The following is a 20,807-nucleotide window of genomic DNA, read 5'->3' as shown; positions in this document are numbered from 1 at the left end:
CATGCTGAGGTGATGACATAGGAAATCCGGGTCGATGCCGAGCATATCCGAGGCAGACCATGCGAAGGCATCCAAGTGGCGTGAAATCTCCTCTGCCACCCCCTCTTGTTCTTCTTGGCTCAGCAAACGCCCTAACTTAAATGTTTTGCCGCTAATCTCCCTCTCCACGGCGTTAGCTGCCGGTTGGTCCCTGCTATCAGCCTGAATGGGCGCCGCCTCTTCCACGGGCGCCGTATCATCAGGTCCCTCCGCCATGAGTGAATCTACCTCGGGCGTCGCCCTCACGAGTGTGGCCTCGTCAGGCGTTGTCCCGGCGGGCGTCGCCTCAGTCATCGATGTGTCCACACTGGGCGGACGCTCAAACACCATGAACACGCTTTTCTTCGTTTTCAGGCTGTTTTCATAACACTTCCGCGCCTCCTCCTGATCCGACTTAATAACTATCACCTTGCCGCTAAGGTCCGGCAGCTTCATCTTCATATGGCGTGTGGAGGCTACTGCGTTCAGCCTATTCAACGCCGGTCTGCCCAACAAAATGTTGTAGGCGGAGTGGGCGTTCACGACCAAGTACCGGATGCTTTCGGTACGCGAGGCCTCTCCATCCGTGAACGTAGTCCTCAACTCCAGGTAGCCTCGGACTTCCACCTGGTTGTCAGCAAACCCATATAGGCACCCTGTGTAGGGCCTCAAAAGGTCGGGAGATAAACGTAACTTGTTGAATGTCGACCAGAACATGACGTCTGCTGAACTTCCCTGGTCGACAAGAACCCTGTGCACCTTTCTCCCGGCCGTGACAACTGAGATGACCACGGGATCATTGTCATGCGGCACCACGTCTCGAAGATCCCCTCTCGTGAACACGAGGTCCGATTCCCACGGCTCACCCGAGATCCTTTCTTCGATCGAGTTGACCCCCCTCGCGTATTTCTTTCGTTGGGAGGCGGTGGGTCCTCTGCCGGAAAAACCTCCAGCAATGGTGTGAACCTCCTCCGGCGGGTTCTGCGACGTAATCCTTCAGAAACCCGCTTCTCACCAGCTCATCAAGCTGGTAACCCAACGAGAGGCAGTTGTCAATGTGATGATCGAAAGCCTCGTGGAACTCGCACCAAGAGTCTTTCCGTGGCCCTAACACCTTGTCAGTTTTCGCCGGTCGCCTCAACCTCTCAGCTATATTAGGCACGGCGATCAGGTCCTTCAACTCCACCACAAAGTTGTACCTCGCCGGCCTTGCCTTCTCTCTGACTGGGCGATCCCCTCCTGCTGGACCCCGGGGCTGGGGTTTTCTGGTCGCATAGGGGCGTATCCCCTCTGGCTTGTTTCTCCCCGTCGTGGTCTCGTTGACCCTGACGGGTTGAACCCGCGTTTGCGCTCTCGGGCGCGAAGGTACGACGCTGGTGCGCTTCTCACACACCTCTCCTTCAGAGGCGATATGTTCCACCGCCCGATGCCGTATTTCAGCAAAAGTCCTTGGACGATTGCGAATAATAGATTCGCAAAAAGGGCCGGGACACACGCCTTTCCTGAAGGCATACACAATCATGGGCTCCTCCGACGTGCCCACTTTCACCACTTGGGACCCGAAACGGTTGATATACTCCTTCAAACTCTCCCCTTGGTATTGCTTCACATCAAACAGATCGTAGGATACCGGCGGCGGGGCCCTGTTCGCCAGGTATTGCTCTCTGAACAACTGGGACAGCTGCTGAAAAGAGGTGATATGGCCGCTAGGAAGGCTGATAAACCAATCCATGGCCATTCCTGTCAAAGTGCTCATGAAGAGCTTGCATCTTGCGGCGTCAGAGCCGCCTACTAACACCATTTGTGTGTGGAACGCCGTGAGGTGCGCCTCGGGGTCCTCCATCCCAATGAAAATCGCCTTGGGCCCTGCGAAGGTGTTGGGGATCGGCGCATCTACGATTTCCTGCGAGAAGGGAGTGGAAAACTGATGGCATTTCATGAAGGTCTTCTTGAATCATGTAAGAAAAAGTGGTGTGGAAGCTATGAAGGTGTGTGAGCAAGATCCTCCTAAGAGTGGTGTTGATCTTGAAGGTGCATGAAGTGTATGAAGCTAGGGAGGTTCGGCCAACCCAAGGAGAGGTGAAGGAGATGAAGTTTAGAGCCTAGAATTCTAGGGAGAAGCAAAGCTTGGCACAAAATGGCAGCATAACTTTACTCACAATAAACTTGAAAATACAAGGTGTAGGCTCCTCCTTTTATAGGCTAAGGAGGACCATAATGCAACCCTAATGCTAGCCAAATGAAATGTAAATGTGAAGCACATGGGTGCACATGGCACATGGGTGCATAAATGAGCACATGGGGAGGGGTGTGTCTAGTTTTTATTCTCACCCCCTCCATGGGCTTTCTAGACCGGCCTTGGTAAATTTAGAGGTTTTTTTAGAAACTCTAAGTTTACCTAGGTTGGTGTTTTAGGTGCCAAAATTAATTCTAAGAAAATTACAAATAAAGTTCCTATGCTAATTTTGACAAGAAATTAAAGTCTACTCTACACTAGAGTTTATGGCATTTGAACATGTAAAAGAACGTCTTCTTGGATCCTCTTGGCCATAACTCTATGGTTGGCCCAAATCTACCCTTTGGTGGGCTTGCATGTGGGCTTGTGCTTGGGCCTCTTCCATCATCCCCTCCCTCTTGAAAAGGATTTGTCCTCAAATCCAAAGTTTTTTTTCTTCAACTAGGGGGATGAGTGTGGCTGGATGGTGTCCATCATCTCCTCCTTCTTGAGAAGATCTATCCTCAGATCTACAAACTTGATCTCGGATAGCAGCCTCTTGCTTCGCCAAAGCTTGTCCTCCTGGATCAAACGTCCACCTATATAAATCATCAAATAAAGCATAGGTGTTAGTTTGAAAATCAATTTTACTATGTTCCCATTTTTCTTTTTCTTTTGGTTTTGGCAACTTTGGACAATGTTTCTCTTTTGATTGTTGTATGTGTTCTCTAATCATCTTATGCATTTTGAAATGTGCATTTGTGGTTACTTTCTCTTTAGGCATAAATCCTATAGGAGATGGTAACAACTTAAAAGGAGAAAGATGATTTAGCCACATATAACCTCAAAAGTAGAAATACAAGTAGTTTTGTGAACTACTTTATGGTATGTATGCTTATCTCTAGACTTGTGTTTGTCCTTTATGATTATTCTAGGCATAGTAGAAAGAGCTAGATTTTCAATTGTATTTTGACCATGCGTTTGAGGATGATAAGAATTTAAAGTGTGCAACTTAGTTGCAAGTTTTCCAAAGGAAATCCTCAAATCATGGTTTGCAAAATTTGAAGCTCTATTCAACACTATGCTTGAGGATAAACCATGAAGATGTATCACTTCTCTAGAGAAGAGTTTATCCATAACCATGAATATTGAATCAAAACCTTTTGTTGTCCTAGGGAGTTTTAAAATGAAATTTGTATCTTCCCAAGGATCATTTGCAAAAGGTGAAGGAGTATAGAGTTCATGAGACATTGCCTTGGGTGTAGTTTGAAAACAAGAATTGTACCTAAGGTAATGTCTTTGAACTTCTTTTCTCATGGGGGACAAAAGTTTTCCTTTTAAAAGCTCTAGAGTTTTATCAACTCTAATTTGTCCCATGAGTTCTCCTTCATGAAGACTTTACCTCTTACGTGTAAGGATAGTCTCGTTGTGACAACCATTGTTTCTAAGGATTTGTACACTTTGCAATGGTTGTCTCAATAAGACATGACAAGTTTCTTTAGGCCCTACTTCACATAAAAATTTGTTTTTGTAGATGCTTATAAAAAACTTGACATTCACTTGGTGATATCCTAGCACATATGAGAAATAATCTATTTCATTTTTATCTATGCAAGCTTCTTTTAAAGACTCTTCTTTTTCACTTAGGCTTGCAAGTGTTCCTTTACAAAAGGTAAGGCTTTGAGGTTGTTCAACAAGACACATATTTTCAAAGGTATTTTTAAATCTTTGGTCTTGTTGAATGACCTTGTGGGAAGGAACACTCTTCTCCCATGCCTTTTGTTCTTCAAGGGTCTTCTCATGCTTTTCTTTTTCTTCTTTTTCTTTAGCTTCCCTTTCGACTTCCCCTCTCTTTTTTTGTATTTTTCTTTCCTTTCTTTCTTTATGGGAAGCAAACAATTTTTCTACCCTCATTTCCCAATCTAGGCAAGCTTCTATATTTTCTTTTCCATGGAAATGGGGTTGTTCTACCCTAACCTCTCTTGGGTTTTCTTGTTCTTTTCTATCTCTTCTATGTCTTCTAGGGGGTTCTTGATAATAATCTTTTACTCTAATGCTTCCCTCCCCAAAAGAATCATGATCTTTAGAGATATATGCATGAGAAGGTAATCTTTTTAGAATGTGAGACTTCTCATCCTTTGCTTTAGTCAAAACATTAAGTTTAGTCTCACTATCCAATTGTCTATAAGCAATTGATTGCACAGTTTGTGAAACTTCTTTCAAAAGAGTTTTTAAAGATTTTAATTCACTTCCAATAGACTTTGTAGAATGAGAAGAAGAAGACATGGCTAAAGCTTTGTGTATACAAGTATTTTACCTTGAGAAAACTTAGGAAAGTCAAAGAAGGTAGTTTTCCAGGTAAGGGAGGTGAGTCACAAAGGACTACTTAAATACCAAGCCTTTTCCTTGCCAAAAACTATCCCCCAATGCCTTTACACAAAACTTTCTCTTAGTAAAGCACTTAGAACACAAGTAAGTTGAGAAAACAAAACTTGTTTTTCAATGCAAGAAAACAATGTATGCTAACTAATTTAACAAAGCTAGTCGGTTTTAACACAAAATAAGCATGCAAAGCGTCACTACTAAGCAAAAAGAAAGACAATCACCAACAATTAACAATTGCTAATTAAGAATTGTATACTAGTCGGCCCTAGGTGAGGCTTCTTGGACACTTTGAGCCCTTGAAGACACACTCACCGTCTAAAACGTAATTAAGAGGTAATTAACAAAAATTTAGATGTAAGGAAAGTAAGAAAAACTCCCTTTGTTGATCCTCTTTTTGCTAAGTGCACTTCCTTGTTGTCTTTGCTTGTTAGTCCTCCAAATGTGTGTAGTGTTTTGAGAAATTTTGCTTCGGCTTTGTCTTTGTCTTCCCCTTAGAATGAAGGTCTTTGTTCCGTCCGCTTGACCGGGACGTCTTCGTGCGCGACCTCAACCGTCAGCTAGGGACTCCTTCCCACTGATTGCCTGTGGATTCCTGCAAAAAAGAGGACAAAGAGGCGCCCTAGCGGCCGTTTGCACTCCGACGCTCAAGTCAGCCAGCAAGAAACACCAAAACTATTCACCTCCGTCTCTGAGCACCGCGTATGGCACTCTGAAGGTGGTAAGAAATAACTGTGTACTGTATATCTGTGTTCTCTCCTTCAGGCAAAAATGTTCCCCAGTCCCTTGTTCGTAACTAATGAAGCACGAGCAAGCAACTAGAGAGCTCTGGTAACTTTGCAGAAAGTTCGAACCCTTTTTCCAACATTCTCTGCGCTATTTAAACTACCCAAGCATTTAAAGCATCTTAAAGCGCTTTTAATCACAAACGTAACGCACTCATTAAAGCGCTTAATTAGAAAACGTAGCGCATTTAAGACGTTGAAACGCTCGGGAGCCATTATAGTACCTGAATGCTCGAAAGGGAAACTGTATTGAATGACTTTTAATTACCTGGCACCTGACTAAAGGGTGTTTCTATTCTGGCATGGCTGTCGTACACGTGGAGGGCCTCACGACGCCATGACCCCATCTGGGGGCGTTTCTGCCCATCTGGGACGTCTCTACGTGTGAGTCCTCCTGCTTGGGAGTGCTACTGCGCTAGGGGTGACTTTTTGGGTGCCAACTCATGCACCCAAGTATCTAGTCACTTACTTCGAGAGCGTATCTGATGGAGGAGGGCCCAAGCTCACCACACGATGAAAGCCAAGCCTCCAAGACTAGACGGTCTAGCCTATGATGAGGAGCGTCTAGACTCAAAAAGGAGCGTCTAGCCCATGAAGAGGAGCGTCTAGGCCATGATGAGGAGCGGCTACATAAGGAGCGTCTAGGCCATGATGAGGATTCCTTCTAGACCGTCTAGCTTCACATACACATGGGTCAAAGCTACGGTTTTGGGAAGAGAAGACCTTTGTAATTGTTACATAAAGGCCCATTAGGGGTGCTTAGTAATTAGAGTAGTGTAGAAAGCATATTTGTGAACATTCTAGAAAGACCATGGAGGGGGGGGTGAGCATAAAAACTAGACACACCCCTCCCCATGTGCTCATTTGTGCACCCATGTGCCATGTGCACCCATGTGCTTCACATTTACATTTCATTTGGCTAGCATTAGGGTTGCATTATGGTCCTCCTTAGCCTATAAAAGGAGGAGCCTACACCTTGTATTTTCAAGTTTAATTGAGTAAGGTTATGCTGCCATTTTTGTGCACAAGCTTTACTTCTCCTAGAAATCTAGGCTCTAAACTTCAATCCTTTCACCTTCTCCCTTGAGCTGGCCGAACCACTCAAACACCATACTCATCATGCACCTACAAGGCCAACACAACTCCTAGGAGGGTCTTGATCATCTCACCCATTGCTTCCGCACCTTATTTTCTACTTTGATTCAAGAAGAACACATGAAAATGCCATCATTTGGTATCATGAGCTTTGGTTCTTCAAGATGAGTAGCTCCTTGTCTTTTAAATTTTAGTTCTTCTTTATTTCATATTGTCATTTACTTTCCTTACTTGTCTTGCTGTTTTTTACATTTTAATTTGTTCTTGGTGTGCTTTGTGGAAGATCCAACCGAAGCACTCTTGTTCATTTGATCTTGAACAAGTTCTTGTGCAATTTGTGATAGGATTCCATACACCTTTGTGTTGCTATTTTCTTTTAGGCTTTGAGTCTTTATTGCTTTCCTTATTTGGTTCATATTATGCTTTGAGTCTTTAATTTTCTGAATCTATACATGTTTTGTCAAGTCATGTTCATCCATATTGTCAACAATTCATAGTAGTCCTTTTATTTGGCTTATTTGTTTCTTGATTTTGGGTCTCTTTATTTTGCTTGAATCTGCTGTTCTTTGCTCCTTTGGTGCCTTTTTAATTTTTAGTTTGAGTTCATATTGTGTTTAGATCATACACAATTCTATTTCACAAATTTCCATTGTGTCTAAACTTTGGTATCTTGCTGTTTTTGTTTCCAGTTTTCAGATTCCCCTGTTTACACCTTCTCTGTTTTGGCTGTTTTAACCCAAAAATATATTTCCACCCATAGGAAAATTCTGATTTTCTGGAAAATGCAAGTTTAAAGTGTTATAGAAAGGACAAAAAAAGAATTAGGTCAAAAGAAGCAACAGAAAAAAATGATAAATCTTTTAAGATCAGAGTGCAAATCTGAAGCGCTCCAGCTGGCCTAACCGAACACCAATTTTGCAAAATTTATTAAAAAAAATGGTGCATCCGTTTTGAGTGAATCCAAAGCCAGATTTTAGATAAGATCCTGAATATCTTGCATAACAAATTTCAGAGCCAAATTCTAAAAATACAGCTCAGCATAAATCGGGGAACAAACACGTTTTCTGGCCCACAACATTTTCCAGTGGTGCTGTTTTTTTTTTTTTTATTTGGTCATCTAATCTAGTGCTTTTCTTTAGGAATTCTTTTGTGTGTCAACTTTTATTTGAGTACCTTTATTTGTTTGCTTTACTTAATTGACTCTCTTTCTAGTTGTCACAATCTAAATCCTTTTGGTGGTACTGTTTTATTCAATTAAATTTGTTTCTTGCTTTTGTTCTTTGACCTCTAATTTGGGTGCTGGAATTTAATTCTTCATTGGTGCTTATGTGAATGGGAACTTGATTTGGTTAAGGTTTAGCCCTTTGCTAGGTGCTGGAAATTGGAGAATTAAAGACCATCATTCTAAGGAGAAGACAAGGCCAAAGCCGAAACAAGCATTTTTGAAAACACTACAAACACTAGGAAGATCAACAAGCAAAGACAACAAAGAAGTGCACTAACCAAAATGAGGATCAACAAAGGGAATTCTCTTATTTCCTTTGCAACTTGGTTTATTGTTAATTACCTTGTTAATTACGTTTAGACGGTGAGTGTGTCTTCAAGGGCTCAAAGTGTCCAAGAAGCCTCACCTAGGGCCGAATAGTATAGCATTCTTGATTAGTAATTGTTACTTGTTTGTAATTGCTTTTCTTTTGCTTTCATAGCTACGTTTTGCATGTTTAATTTTGTTAATTGTTGGTGATTGTCTTTCTTTTTGCTTAGTAGTAACGCTTTGCATGCTTATTTTGTGTTAAACCGACTAGCTTTGTTAAATTAGTTAGCATACATTGTTTTCTTGCATTAAAAAAAAATTGATTTCTCAACTTATTTGTGTTCTAAGTGTTTCACTAAGAGAAAGTCTTGTGTGAAGATATTGGAGGATAGTTTTTGGCAAGGAAAAGGCTTGGTATTTAAGTAGTCCTTTGTGACTCACCTCCCTTACCTGGAAAACTACCTTCTTTAACTTTCCTAAACTTTCTCAAAGTAAAACACCTATATACACAAAGCTTTAGCCATGTCTTCTTCTTCTCATTCTACAAAGTCTATTGGAAGTGAATTAAAATCTTTAAAAACTCTTTTGAAAGAAGTTTCACAAACTGTGCAATCAATTGCATATAGACAATTGGAGAGTGAGACTAAACTTAATGTTTTGACTAAAGCAAAGGATGAGAAGTCTCACATTCTAAAAAAATTACCTTCTCATGCATATATCTCTAAAGATCATGATTCTTTTGGGGAGGGAAGCATTAGAGTAAATGATTATTATCAAGCACCCCCTAGAAGACATAGAGGAGATAGAAAAGAACAAGAAAACCCAAGAGAGGTTAGGGTAGACCAACCCCATTTCCATGGAAAAGAAAATATAGAAGCTTGCCTAGATTGGGAAATGAGGGTAGAAAAATTGTTTGCTTCCCATAAAGAAAGAAAGGAAAGAAAAATACAAAAGAAGAGAGGGGAAGTCGAAAGGGAAGCTAAAGAAAAAGAAGAAAAAGAAAAGCATGAGAAGACCCTTGAAGAACAAAAGGCGTGGGAGAAGAGTGTTCCTTCCCACAAGGTCATTCAACAAGACCAAAGATTTAAAAATACCTTTGAAAATATGTGTCTTGTTGAACAACCTCAAAGCCTTACCTTTTGTAAAGGAACACTTGCAAGCCTAAGTGAAAAAGAAGAGTCTTTAAAAGAAGCTTGCATAGATAAAAATGAAATAGATTATTTCTCATATGTGCTAGGATATCACCAAGTGAATGTCAAGTTTTTTATAAGCATCTACAAAAACAATTTTTTATGTGAAGTAGTGCCTAAAGAAACTTGTCATGTCTTATTGAGACAACCATTGCAAAGTGTACAAATCCTTATAAACAATGGTTGTCACAACGAGACTATCCTTACACATAAGAGAAAAAGTCTTCATGAAGGAGAACTCATGGGACAAATTAGAGTTGATAAAACTCTAGAGCTTTTAAAAGGAAAACTTTTGTCCCCCATGAGAAAAGAAGTTCAAAGACATTACCTTAGGTACAATTCTTGTTTTCAAAATACGCCCAAGGCAATGTCTCATAAACTCTATACTCCTTCACCTTTTGCAAATGATCCTTGGGAAGATATAAATTTCCTATTAAAACTCCCTAGGACAACAAAAGGTTGTGATTCAATCTTCATGGTTATGGATAAACTCTTCTCTAGAGAAGTGATACATCTTCATGGTTTATCTTCAAGCATAGTGTTGAATAGAGTTCCAAATTTCGCAAACCATGATTTGAGGATTTCCTTTGGAAAACTTGCAACTAAATTGCACACTTTAAATTCTTATCATCCTCAAACGCATGGTCAAAATATATTTGAAAATCTAGCTCTTTCTACTATGCCTAGAATAATCATGAAGTGCACACACAACTCTAGAGGTGAGCAAACATACCATAAAGTAGTTCACAAAACTACTTATATTTCTACTTTTAAAGTTATGTGTGGGTTCAATCATCTTTCTCCTTTTAAGTTGTTACCATCTTCTATAGGATTTATGCCTAAAGAGAAAGTAACCACAAATGAACCTTTTAAAATACATAAGATGATTAGAGACCACACACAACCATTAAAAGAGAAACTTTGTCCAAGGTTGCCAAAACCAAAAGAAAAGCAAAAATGGCAACCTAGTAAAATTAATTTGCAAACTAACACCTATGCCTTATTTGATTATTTCTATAGGTGGACGTTTGATCCAGGAGGACAAGCTTTGGTGAAGCAAAAGGTTGCTATCCGAGATCAAGTCTGTAGATCTGAGGATAGATCTTTTCCCGAAGGAGGAGATGATGGACACCATCCAGCCACAACCATCCCCCTAGTTGAAGAAAAAGCTTTGGATTTGAGGACAAATCCTTTTCAAGAGGGAGGGGATGATGGAGGAGGGCCCAAGCTCACCACACGATGAAAGCCAAGCCTCCAAGACTAGACGGTCTAGCCTATGATGAGGAGCGTCTAGACTCAAAAAGGAGCGTCTAGCCCATGAAGAGGAGCGTCTAGGCCATGATGAGGATTCCTTCTAGACCGTCTAGCTTCACATACACATGGGTCAAAGCTACGGTTTTGGGAAGAGAAGACCTTTGTAATTGTTACATAAAGGCCCATTAGGGGTGCTTAGTAATTAGAGTAGTGTAGAAAGCATATTTGTGAACATTCTAGAAAGACCATGGAGGGGGGGGTGAGCATAAAAACTAGACACACCCCTCCCCATGTGCTCATTTGTGCACCCATGTGCCATGTGCACCCATGTGCTTCACATTTACATTTCATTTGGCTAGCATTAGGGTTGCATTATGGTCCTCCTTAGCCTATAAAAGGAGGAGCCTACACCTTGTATTTTCAAGTTTAATTGAGTAAGGTTATGCTGCCATTTTTGTGCACAAGCTTTACTTCTCCTAGAAATCTAGGCTCTAAACTTCAATCCTTTCACCTTCTCCCTTGAGCTGGCCGAACCACTCAAACACCATACTCATCATGCACCTACAAGGCCAACACAACTCCTAGGAGGGTCTTGATCATCTCACCCATTGCTTCCGCACCTTATTTTCTACTTTGATTCAAGAAGAACACATGAAAATGCCATCAGTATCTGCCTTCCTTTTGTACTCTGCACCCGGTTGCCCTGGGCGTGACTTTCCTCTTGAGTCGTATCTGCCCCACAGGCGTCTCTGGGGCGGGAGGAGCACTTCACGAGTCAGGCTGCCCTACACTGGTACTATTACTATGGCCTTGAAGCCACCTTTTCCTTCTCTTTATCGCTGCCCCGTGCTATTGGGACCTGAGGCCTTCCCACGGCGTCGCTCCCTCCATGGTCTTTCCTACCCATGGGTATCGGGGAACCACACCGTGATTGCCTTGCTTTAGCACTGTTTGATCTGGTGACGCCCTGATTGGGCGATGCCTTTGCCTAGGCAACGCCTTGCCTTGGCGGCGCGACGCCTTGCCTTGGCGACGCTTCCTCTTGGCGTCTCTCTACCTAGGCGACGCCTTGCGTTGACTTTGACTCTCCAGCCGTTGACTTTGACTTTGACTTAGTCAACGCCCCGGATACGGGACGGTACACAAGCCCCCCAGTCTTAAGCTGAAGACTTGTCTTCAGCGTAAAGACTAAAGCCTCGCCCACGCCGTCCACGTGCCATCCTGATGACGTGTCATTCCCTGCTGACTCAACAATTCTCGAATTGTTGACGTGACGCTCTCTGTACCCTAGGAGCGCTCTTACTGATTGATTTGACCTCCTCTGAAACTAGGATGATAACACCTTTTGGGCTACCCTTGATCGCGCGCCACGTGGCCCATCGCGCGGCCATCCTCCAAAGACCTTTGCGTTTCCCTTGGGCAATTGATCCTCTGACGCGTGGCACGATCCCAGGGCCCTCAGTTAGCGCCTTTTGAGTTGCGAGATGTAACGTTTAAGTTACTCCAAACCCCGCGCTCACCCTACTGTTACATTCATTCGCTCTGCAACTCCGCACTGTTCATCGCCTTCAAAACCCTTTTTCTCTGCAATCGCGATTCTCTCCTTCCTGCGCTCTTCTACTGCCTCCATTCCAATAACAAAGGTACGATTTCAAGTACTCACGACTCTTCCCTTTCGTCGCATTATAGGATTTATTGAACTGCCTGGGACTGTTGTTATTCACGTATTACTGCATCTCTCCACTTCTTCTTCCTCCTCTGATTTTTCTCGCGTGGGTGACGCTTCCTGGGGCTCTTTCCCCTTCTTGCCGTGGCTACACTTGCTAAACCCTTTTTCCTCTCTTCTTTCTCCAGCTATCTATTTTCACCATGACGCGCGCGAACGCGAAGCCTGATTCTTCCCCCACGACCCCCAAGTCCAACTACAAAGCCTTCTACCCCTGGGCCCCCGACGAGCTCCTGAGTGAATGCACCAGCCTGACTTCCTTCCAGGACCTGGAAGCTCACCGGGGGGATCCCCATTTGTACAACTTTAACGCCTTCTTCCGCACACACGACGCCCACATATCCGTCCGTCCCGGCAGGCCTGGGGAACCTGTTTGTTTGGACGACAGACCTAGAAAGGGGAAACCCTTCTTCTTCATGTACCAGACCGTGTTCAAGCGCGTAGGAGTGCGTCTCCCGTTCACTCCCTTCGAACGGGAGCATCTCACTGAAATCAACACTGCCCCCGCCCAGCTTCATCCCAACAGCTGGGCATTCGTGAGGGGCTTTCAAATTCTTTGTGGACACCTGGGCATCCCCCTTTCTGTAGATGTCTTCCTGCATTTCTTTGAGGTGAAGATGCAGGGGAAGAGCTTCTGGGTAAGCTTTTCCAGGATCGCAGGCAGGATCCTCCTCTCCCTCTTCCAGAATTCTTATAAGAACTGGAAAGGGAAGTTCTTCAGGGTGTGCAGCGCCAAGCACGATCCCACAGCTTTGGATGGCTTCCCCCTTTACTGGACGGAGCGCCCTAAATTGCTCAGGGCCAAAACCCTGGAAGAGCTATCTCCCGCCGATAGGGAGGTAAGCAAAGCCTTGGCCGGGTTGGGGATCGTTTTTGATACCTTGAAGCTGGTCGCTAGCGAGTACAATGCTCACGCCCTGACCACCTACTTTGGTAAGGGGCTCTCCCCTCATCTTTTTTGTTGTGAACAGCCTGCTATCGAACGTTTGTTTCCCCGGACTCTTATACTCATTTTATATTGTGCTATGTTACTTGCATTTCACGCCTCCATGTGTGTTGTAATTTTGCATAGCTGCTTTGGTCTTAGTTCTTGCTGTTTGGTCTGTCTTGATGTAGAATCGGTGATGGGCGCTTCCAAGAGAATGATGCTGGCAAAGGCAATGAAGGAGGCACGTGCCGCCAAGGCGGGCGCCTCCTCCACCCTTGCTGCTGATCCGGTTCCCCCACTGACTCTGTCGTCGCCTCCTCCGATCACTGCCGAGGCTACCTTGAGTTCACCTCCGTCGTCTCCTCACAGCCTTGCAGCACTTCAGACCCCTCGCTCTCCTCTACCCATCGCCGCTGTTCCCCTAGCCACGGCCTCGTCACCGGCTCCAACCCCCTTGACAAAGGGAAACGGGTTTTGGAGATTCTATCAGATGATGAGGACTCAGAAGGCGTGGCTCCCTTCAGAAGAAGAAAATCTGCGCGGGTTCCTCTTTCGGTAGAGGCGTCGCCCCAGGGAGGGAACCCCTTCATGGATAACCCCCCGAGCGCGACCTCACTCCCTCCCATGACATTCCAAGAGGAAAGGGGCGAAGGCGCCGAATCTGCCCCGCCTCCGCCGCCGGCAGAAACCATTGCTTCCCCTGCTTCCGTCGCTGTCGCCCCTGACTTCATCGCCATCCCTCCTCCGATTATGCATCTAATGAGGGGCTTCAGCGGCGGGACTTTGCCAGAGGGCACCGACAGGAAGGAAGGCATGCCCTTCTACTTGGGGGCCTTCTTGGCGGTGGCCCTTGAATGGCGCGCCCAGGCCAGAAACGCGGTTATGCAAGCTCAAACTCTCCAAGCCTTGGAAACAAAGGCGACTACTCTGGAGGAGGAAATGAGGACCCTGGGGCGCCAGAACGAAACTTACCAAACCTCTCTGAAGCAAGCGCAAGAGTCCAAAGCAGAAACTGAGAGGCAACTGGCAGAGGCATTGGAACTCCAGGCTGGCTTTTTTACTCGTGAAGTCGCCCTCCAAGTCCAGGTAACGGGCCTTCAGGAATTGCTCAAAGCTGATGCAGAAATTCAAAAGGACCTGAAGGACCGTTGCCGTGAGCAGGCTGACAAGACGGAGCGGATGGAGGGGGAAATGGCCACCCAGGCCAAAGCTATGGACCTTCTCCGGGCTGACTACGACAAACTACAGGTCGAGGTCAGTCGACTTCGCGTTGAGAAAGAGGCTCTGGAGAAGCAGGTGACCTCTGGGGATGCCGCCGTTGAGGAGCTGGAGAAGGAGAAAAAGTCCCTTATCCAGGAGATGGCAGGTACTTTCGAGGAGGGGTTCCAGGAGGCTCTGACCCAGGCGTCCTGTGAGAACCCTGGCATCAATATTTCGAACTGCGACCCCATGCACCATGTCGTCGATGGGAACGTCGTGCCCATGGACGTGGATGACTAAACCGCTGCCTCTCAACCGCTGCCTCTCAACCGCCACCTTCACTTTCAAGCTTAATTCCTTTATTCTTTACGCTTGCTTTTGACTTTCTCTGTTCAAACTTGTAATTCTTTGAACTATCCATACTCTTGCTACAAATTTGGGTGTTCGTATGATTGCTTTTGTGCCTTTGCCATATACGATTCTGCTTGTGCGATCTTATTCTCATCTTTTGCCTTCTTATGCTTCGGTTGTTCTGTTTGTATCATATTCGCTTCTTTGCTTCGTCGGGCGGCCTTGTGTGACCGAGAAAGATCGCGTGCCAACCCTCACGCCCATGGAGAGGCTCACCTAGTGACGCCGTATCGTCCACGGGGTGTCTCTAACACCGAAACGGTTCTCTCCCTGATTCTTAGCCTCCGGCGCCCACGCCTAAGGAGAGGCCTGCTACAGTAGTGTCGTATCGTCCCCGGGTGTCTAAAACGTCGAGTGCTTTGGGGGGGGGGGTCGTTCCCTCTATGGTCTTTCCTTCCCATAGGTATCGGGGAACACCCTGCCAGCAATTCGCTGGCGTTTGGCGATCTTATCTCCCTCCACAGTCTTTCCTACCCGTGGGTATCGGGGAGATAACGCCAGCAACTAACTCTGCCTCCTTCACTTTCGTCTCCCTCCACAGTCTCTCCTACCTGTGGGTTTCGGGGAGGCAACCCTGCTGATATTTGGGTTGGCGACGCCCGCGACGTCTCATGCCGGCGTCGTCCTTTACGTCATTCCAAGCGACGCCTCGGGCGTCTCACGCTAGTGTCGCCTCGGGCGTCGTCCCTAACTTGACATTAACTTTGACCTGGGGCTTGGTCGATGTCTGGGGGCGGCGAAGAGCTCAAGGCCCTTCCCGTATCTTCCACGAGGCGCTCCCTGTATAGCTGATGAGACGTTCAGTCATTCAACTTGATCCACGTGGCGCTTTCTGTATGGCTGATGGGACATTCAGTCATTTCACTGAGTTCTGACTCCTGCTGTGCCCCTGACCCACTTTCGACGGCGCATCGTACCCCTGGATACTCTATTGATACGACGCGCTCAGATCTTCACCAGTGGTGCCAGGGTCATCTTTTCATCTTGTGCCACGTGGATCAATCGTGCGGTGCACCCATTCGCGTCGTTTGGCACTCTAACCGCTTTATTTAACTCTTCAAACTCTGAAACTATCCTCATCATTATCCCACTCTTCATAACCTACTTACGTTCTCTCTTCTTGCACCCTTTCTTTCTCACGAAGGGTTGTTCCAGCAATCGCTCCCCTCGCTCGACTCTTGCATTTCCGGCAGTCCCCACACCCTTGAAACCCCTGATCTTGTTAAAGAATGTCTTCTCATGCTGCTTCGTCCAGGGTCAGTCCCAAGGATTTGTACCCTTGGGCTTCGAGTGAACTTCTTGATGAGTGTTCATGCTTACTCTCTACCAGGGCCATACGGGAGCACAAAGGGGAGTCGTGTTCTTATGACCACCGGGCCTTCGCAAGGAGGCACGATGACGATATCGCTGTGCTCCCTTGCACTCTAGGGGAGCCAGTATGTGGAGACGAACGGGCCAACGACGGGGTCCCTTTCTTTTACTTTTACCAGGTGGTGTTCAAGACCATCGGAGTGCGCCTACCCTTCTCCTGGTTCGAGAAGGAACTGCTGTCTGAGATCAACGTTGCCCCGGCCCAGTTATACCCCAACAGCTGGGCCTTTATCAAAGCCTTCGACATTCTCTTCGGGTTTCTGGGTTGTGCACCCTCGGTTGACCTCTTTCTTCACTTCTTCGAGGTGAAGAGGCAGAGACACAACCTCTGGGTAACTCTCAGTAATGTTCCCGGGAGAGTTCTCTTTACACCCTTCCAAAGCTCGTTCTCCGGGTGGAAAGGCCGGTTCTTCAAGATCTGCCGTACTGACCTGGTTCCCGACGCTCTGGATGGGTTTCCGCTGTACTGGGTGAGAGAGACGAGGGCCCTCAAAACCAAGCCCTTCAAGAAGCTGGCTCCAAGTGGTCAAATAGCTTGCCAGATTCTTGCTGAGGCGGGAGGTTTTGACTCTGCCACTTTGATCAGCCTGGAGTCCAACGCTGGGACTCTCGAAAAGTACATAGGTAAGAGTCGCCGCCCTAGAAACTCCAGCCCTTGTTGTTCTCTGTACGTGCATGTCTTGCCTCATGGCGTCTCTGACACATTTATCTCCCTTGGCGCAGGTTCGAAAATAAACCGAGAAAGGAGGACACGACTTACCCGAGCTCTGCGGGCTGGGAAAGGGGCTTCGCCTTCCTCCAGTGCTGATTCTGATGACCACTGACAAGTGGCTCTTTTGTGATTTGCACGATTTGTAATATTCGCCCCATTTGGGCTACTTCAATTGTATTGATCACTGCTTGTAGCACCAACTTTTTCTATATCAATTGATTTTTTGCAACGTCACTTTACTCTGCATACATTTCACATATTGCGCGCTTTCCTTCGCCCTGCTCATCAGCGGCGCCCGCCTCCATCCAGGCGACGCCCTCTTTCTTGACGACGTCTTCTTTCTTGGCGACGCCTTCTTTCTTGGCGACGCCTTCTTTCTTGGCGACGCCTTCTTTCTTGGCGACGCTTTCTTTCTTGGCGACGCCTTCTCTTGGCGACGCCTTTCCTTACTTCAAACGGAGAAAGATACAGGCTAAAAACCAAGGCACTTCTTTTTCTCAAATTGGTTTTACCTTTATTAGGGTGACCTCATTAAAAAACCCCCGAGAGGGAAAAAGAGCGTCCCCTTCAACTAAAATGTTACATAACTGGTTACATAAGTCAACTGAAATAAAATTTTAAGTTGGCTGCATTCCAACTGCGCGGAATAGGACCTCCATCTAAAGTCTCCAGGTTGTACGAACCGTTGCCCTTAGCCTCAGTAACTCTGAAGGGTCCGGTCCACTTGGGAGACAGCTTATTCTCCAACTCGTATGGGTGAGCTTTCCTCATCACTAGGTCGCCGACCTGAAACTGTCGCGGCTTCACCTTAGAGCTATATTGCCGCTCTACTCTTCTCTTCGTCGCTTCAGCCTTTATTCTAGCTTCTTCCCTGGCCTCGTCTAGCAGATCCAGGTTTACCCGCCTCTCTTCATTGGATTCCTCCGCCACAAAGTTTTGAAAACGTGGCGAGCTCTCATGTATTTCTACCGGGATCATCGCGTCCGACCCGTAAACCAAACTGAAAGGCGTCTCCATAGTAGAGGATTGGGGCGTGGTGTGATAGGCCCATACGATCCTTGGTACCTCTTCCGCCCACGCCCCTTTGGCTTTCTCCAACCTTCTTTTTAACCCCCTCAGCAGAACTCTGTTTGCCGATTCTACCTGCCCATTAGTTTGGGGGTGCTCAACTGATGCAAACACCTGTTTAATGCCTACCTCAGCACATAGGCTTCTCAACTGTTGACTGGCGAACTGGGTTCCGTTGTCGGATATCAGCCGCCTAGGTACGCCAAAACGGCACACGATGTTCTTCCACACAAAGTGTTGTACTTTGTTCGCTGTGATTTGTGCCACGGGCTCCGCCTCTATCCATTTGGTGAAGTATTCAACGGCAACGATCAAATACTTCATCTGCCTGATCGCCAGTGGAAAGGGGCCCAGGATGTCGATTCCCCATGTATGGAAAGGCCACGGGCTGTATATGGACCGCAACTCTTCTGGCGGCGCCTTGTGCCAGTCGGCGCGCTTTTGACATTGCCTACACCGCTGGGCGTGCCGTGCGCAGTCCTCTTTCACTGTTGGCCAAAAGAATCCTGCGCGTATTACCTTGGAGGCTAAGGATCTTCCCCCTACGTGGCTCCCGCAGATGCCTTCGTGTAGTACCGCCATTATCCTGGTGCACTCGTCGCCACTGACGCATGTTAGGATAGGGTGAGTGAAACCGTGCCTGAACAGCACCCCATCCACCAAAGTATATCTTGCGGCATTTCTTTTGACTTTTTTACCTTCTTCAGGCTCCACTGGGAGAGCCCCATCCGCCAGGTATCGCTTGTAGGGTGTCATCCAGGTGTCTCCCCTGGCCAGAACGCATACCTGCATCTGCTCTTCCTCAGGCACACTCGCGTACATGCTGATGCGGGGCGCCCTCTGCGTATCCTGGGTCAAAGAGCAATGACTCCTTGGCCTTCCCCTGGATGTATGAATCTGGAGGACGCCCACCCTGTTGTCTTCCACAAATCTACGCGGGGCTTTGAGAGTCTCTTGGATCACTGTCCTCTGTCTACCCCCCTTGCCTGAGTTGGCCAGCTTTGCAAGCAGGTCAGCTCTGGCATTCTGCTCCCTCGGGACATGTATCAGCTCAAGAGCGTTGAATGCTCCCTTCAACAACTGGACGTATTTCAGATACGCCGCCATCTATGGGTCCTTCGCCTGGAACTCACCCGACACCTGCCCCGTAATCAGCTGGGAGTCGCTCTTCACCAAGAGGTTATGCGCACCCATCTCCTTGGCCAGGAGCATACCTGCTATCAGGGCTTCATATTCTGCCTGATTGTTGCTTGCCTTGAAAGCAAAGCGCAGGGCCTGCTCGATCAGTATGCCGTCGGGTCCCTCCAAGACTATTCCCGCACCGCTCCCTTGTTGGTTTGAAGAGCCATCAACCGAGAGCAGCCACTGCGAACTCGCTTCCACCTCTTGCTCACCTCCGGGCGAAAGTTCCGCTACGAAATCTGCGTACACCTGCCCTTTGATGGATCCTCTAGGCTCGTACTGGATGTCGAATTCTGACAGTTCCACCGCCTAGCGTACCATTCTTCCTGCCACATCAGGTTTCTGCAGCACTTTCTGTATAGGGAGGTTGGTCATCACCACCACCGTAAAGATGTGGAAGTAATGACGGAGCCTCCTAGCAGAGAACACTACCGCCAGCGCCGCCTTCTCTAGTGCTTGGTACCTCGTCTCAGCCCCCTGTAAGGCCTTGCTTACGAAGTAGATGGGCTTCTGACTCTGGTCCTGCTCTTGGACCAACACGGAACTGATGGCCCGCTCCGTTACAGTAAAATATAACCGGAGGGGCACGCCCGCTACCGGCTTGCAGAGGACCGGTGGCGTCGCCAGGTACTCCTTCAGCTAAATGAAAGCCGCTTCGCATTCATTAGTCCATGCAAAGCGACTGTTTCTCTTGAGGCACTGGAAGTACGGGTGCCCCTTCTCTCCTCCGGCGGAAACAAACTTCGAGAGCGCCGCCATCCGCCCTGTCAGCTGTTGCACCTCCTTCACCGACGTCGGGCTCCGCATGGCGATAATAGCCGCACATTTGTCGAGGTTCGCCTCTATCCCCCTCTCGGTGAGCAGAAAACCCAAGAACTTACCGGCCTCTACCCCGAAAACACACTCCTCGGGGTTTAACTTGAGGCGGTACTTGGATATTGTGTTGAACAACTCCTCCAGGTCTCCCATGTGCTGCACCCTATTCTGCGACGCCACCACCATGTCATCTACATAGGCGTACACATTCCTCCAAGCATTGGCGCCAGGACCTTGTCCATTAGCCTCTGGTACGTGGCGCCCGCATTTTTCAGCCCGAAGGGCATCACCTTATAGCAGTAACTGCATGTCTCAGTCATGAATGCAGTCTTGCTCTCGTCTCTTGGGTGCATCTTGATTTGGTTGTACCCTGAAAAGGCGTCCAGGAAACTTAGCACCTTGCTGCCGGACGCACTGTCTACCAAGGCGTCGATGCTGGGCAGCGGATACGAGTCCTTTGGGCATGCCTTGTTCAGGTCCGTGAAGTCAACACACATTCTCCACTTTCCGTTCGCCTTTTTCACCAAGACGACGTTGGCGAGCCACTCAGGGTACTGAATCTCCCTGATGTGGCCAGCACTCAGCAGCTTCTGCGTTTCGTCTTTCACCACCTATTGTCGTTCCTCATTGAACTTTCTCCTTCTCTGACGCACGGGGCGGACCGTGGCGTCCATGCTGAGGTGGTGACACAGGAAATCGGGGTCGATGCCTGGCATATCCGAGGCGGACCATGCGAAGGCATCCAGGTGCGCGTGAAATCACTTCTGCCACCCCTTCCTGTTCTTCTGGGCTTAGCGAACTTCCTAACTTGAAAGTCTTGCCGCCAATCTCCCTTTCTACGGCGTTAGCCGCAGGCTGCTCCCTGCTATCATCTTTGACGGGCGCCGCCTCTTCCACCGGCGCCGCCTCTTCCTCGGGCG

The sequence above is a fragment of the Phaseolus vulgaris genome, chromosome 11 (genome assembly GCF_000499845.2).
Source record: "Phaseolus vulgaris cultivar G19833 chromosome 11, P. vulgaris v2.0, whole genome shotgun sequence".
Lineage (NCBI taxonomy): Eukaryota > Viridiplantae > Streptophyta > Magnoliopsida > Fabales > Fabaceae > Phaseolus > Phaseolus vulgaris.
Note: the sequence above shows the minus strand (reverse complement) of the source record.